The following is a 3,281-nucleotide window of genomic DNA, read 5'->3' on the forward strand; positions in this document are numbered from 1 at the left end:
TCCGTCACGTACACGCCCTGGCGGCTGGCGTGGCGGCGCTGGTGCTGCTCACGCAGCTGCTGCATGCGGTCCGTGCGGCTGGGCGCGCGCTCCTGCGCCGTCGGCGTTAGCGGCCCTCCAGGCTGGCCCTGCGACGGCTGCCGGCAAGCCCGGTCGGGTCATGTCCGGCCAGGTCAGACCATGTCAGATCAGGTCAGGTCGGGTCGGCTCATGTTCGGCCAGGGCAGGTCCGGTCAGACCATGTCCGGTCAAGTCAGGTCGGATGACGTCAAGTCAGGATTGGTTGGATCGGGTCGGGTCTGGCCATGTCCAGCCAGGTCAGGTCAGGTCGGGTCGGGTCGGGTCATGTCCGGGGAGGGCAGGTCAGGTCGGGTCAGGCTTGATCCGGTTGGGTCAATTCAGGTCAGGTAAGGTCCGGGCATGTCAGTTCAGGTCGGGTCGGGTCACGTCGGGTCACGTCTGGCCAGGTCGGGTCAGGTCGGGTCGGGTCGCGGTATATGTGGCGGTATATGCTCAGACAGGGCATGCAGTGAGCACGCCTACCGCAGGGCCACGAAGCAGCTGCAGCAGCTACACGGTCTCCAACTCGTCCAAGCTACTTAATCTGCTGATGCTTGTTCACAAGAAGTGCTTCCCACCAAGACACTGAGCCGTCAGCGTCAATCCAAGGTCAGCGCGGACATCAACGCATGTGAACTGCATCGTACACAGAGGTGCGCCTGTCTCGGCATATCGCTGCCGCAACAGTCCCCATCCGAGAGACAGCTGCCGGTCCGCTCGGCCACAGCGGCCATGCCGTCAGCTGCGTTCGACCAGTCACTGGCGGGCAGCTAAACAGCGGTGTACACTCGCTCGCCGTGATCGGCGCCGGCCGTGGGGCACACCGCACCACTCACCGGCCTGTGCTGCTGCTGCTGCTGCTGCTGCTGTTGCTGCACCAGCCGCTGGTACTGCTGCTGGATGCGCCGCTGCATGTCCTCGGCTCGGCGCCAGGCCGCAATCCTGTTGAGCTCTTGTTGCTGCTGGCGCGGCTCGTCGGGCGTCCGGCGCAGCGCCGCGTCCGCCGCCTCACCGCCCTTGCGGTGCCGGCCGAACCTGGCCACGCGCGGGCCGCTTAACACGGGGCCCGACACACCGACAGGACGAACGGGGGGCGCGTCATAATGAGCACGGTCAGGCGAGCCGATACGGTGTTGCCGCACAGCGACCCACACTGTGGGTAATGATGATGATAAGTTGGGTTTTGGGCGCATCGACTGCAGGATGTCACGCAGCACCCAACCCGGTATTGTGAGGCACACCTCGATGGACATAATATGACATCAACACTATCCGGTAGCCCCGTGACTCGACTGCCCCCCCCCCCCCCCCCCCCGCAGGGCTGGGCGGCCTCCCGCACCTGAACATACTGCCGAGTCTCTTCAGCAGGCCGGAGCGTCGCTTCGCCTTCTTGGTGTCGACAGTACCTGAGCTCATGGAGCTCTGGCGGGCGGCTCGGTCGCGGCCGAAGCCCGGCACCGCCCCCTCGTCCGCAAGATAGGTGACAAAATCGGCGTCAGCCGCCAGCGGCACTGCAGGCGTCCGAGGCGTGCAAGGAGGGAGAGACGGAGGGCGGTCAGCGGCGGCGGCGGCCGGCCACCAGCGGCGCGGAGAGCGGCCTCCACCGACAGCGGGCTCGCCCCAGGGCGCGGCCGACGCTGGGTGTCGCCGTGACGGCCGAGAGACGCCGCGGGAGACGGACGGTCGCCTCGCCACCGCCGCGCCGGCCACCACGCGGCACCCAAACGCGACAGCGACAGGTACGGAAGACAGCCCACCGCCGTATCACGACAGCCAAGGCAGAGACGACACGAACCGGGTGAAGAACAGGTCCCTTGATGGAGTACAAGGCACAACCGCGGCCTCAGGGCCCCTCCCGTTAAGACAGGTTCCGTGAACTGTAAGTGATGTCACGAAGATTGCGCGTCGTCACGCTCCTTTTGGCCGCTTGCTGGTGGCGACGTGTAAATTTCACGTCGATTATCTTCCAAACGCGTAAAATACACTGTGATCTTGGGCGATGGAACGCACTACGAGCATGCGGGTGCAACTACTAATGCAGTCGCATGCATAAATACGCCCGACAAATATCAACAAATTGGCCCTTAAAACCACACAAGATAATGTTGTGACATGCAAAGAGCGAAGCATTTAATATTCTTTTTAACAAATTTTCCTGACCACCGATGCAAAGCATAGCATAGAAACACACCAGACGAAAATGACGTAAAACCATGCGAGGTGTGAAAATTATGCCTGAGATTTAACACGGAACGGTTTGAGAGAGAGGGCGCACGCATTCTCAGCTCATACCGATGGATACTGCATCACTGGGGTGTAAATCGCATCAAAAAAGCAACTAGCTGCAGCCTGGTCACAATGGCGTCAGGTCGCACAGCTGCTCAGCCGCAACAGTATGCCGCCGTCTCCAGTATGTCCCATTTCCCTGTCTCTGTCCACCCGCCGACGGCCGGCCGGCAGCAGCGTCCACTGACGCCTGTCCCACCGGCGCCGCCCACTGAGCGCCCATCGCCGAGCGCGGCCGGCCCGTGCCGACCACTCACGAGTCCCCACGCGGTCCCGCACGTTGGTCAGCGGCGCCTCGTAGCTGCGGTCGACAGCGGCGCGAAAGCCCTCGTTGCGGCCGCGGCCGCGCACGGCCTGGGGGGCGACGCCGTGCGCGAACGGCCACTCGCTGTCCTCCACCAGCGACTCCTGCCGGCCGCGGGCCGCGTCAGCAGGCGCACGGCGAGAGGCCAGCGCCAGGCGCCACGCCCCATGTGCTCGGCTTTACGCACGTGCTGGGACGAATGGCTCAACAAGCTCGACCCTCCCCCACACACCACCATCGGTCGCCTCCACAACATAATTCGGTTCTCGGGCATGCAAACGGGTTGCGTATTCCAACAGTTAGCCAACAAAACACGGACACGCTGTGCGTTGTCACCAGTCGCCAGCGTTGAACGGCTGACGCGCAGAGCACCGCCCAACGCCGGCTCACCTCGTGCGCCATGGCCTGCAGCGACTCAAGACTGGTAGGACTTCGTGCTGAGGCTGGAGCCAGTAAAACAGTCGCACTCAACACCCATAACTTGTAGTCTAATGGACTTCTTTTTGTCTAAAATAGTGAATTTTATAACTAAGGGCTCGGGTGTTCAATAGCTAAAGGCTAAAGGCCAAAAGGTTAACACCCGGCCAGCTCGCCCGCCAACACAGCAGCGCGCCGCGACGCGCACATTTTT

The 3,281-nt window shown here is 62.9% G+C and overlaps 1 long non-coding RNA gene across 1 annotated transcript; it reads right to left on the reverse strand.

The window, feature by feature from the left end:
• Positions 1–967: 967 nt before the first annotated feature.
• LOC119113042 (uncharacterized) lies at positions 968–2,694 on the reverse strand. The gene is made up of 3 exons (XR_005095816.1): positions 2,604–2,694; positions 1,400–1,571; positions 968–1,095 (listed from the first exon to the last, which is right to left on the reverse strand). It is a non-coding gene; the product is annotated as an uncharacterized LOC119113042 (long non-coding RNA).
• Between the last annotated feature and the right edge of the window lie 587 nt (positions 2,695–3,281).

Source organism: Pollicipes pollicipes, unplaced genomic scaffold, assembly GCF_011947565.3.
Source record: "Pollicipes pollicipes isolate AB1234 unplaced genomic scaffold, Ppol_2.1 Scaffold_7261;HRSCAF=8764_pilon_pilon_pilon, whole genome shotgun sequence".
Classification (NCBI taxonomy): Eukaryota; Metazoa; Arthropoda; class Thecostraca; order Pollicipedomorpha; family Pollicipedidae; genus Pollicipes; species Pollicipes pollicipes.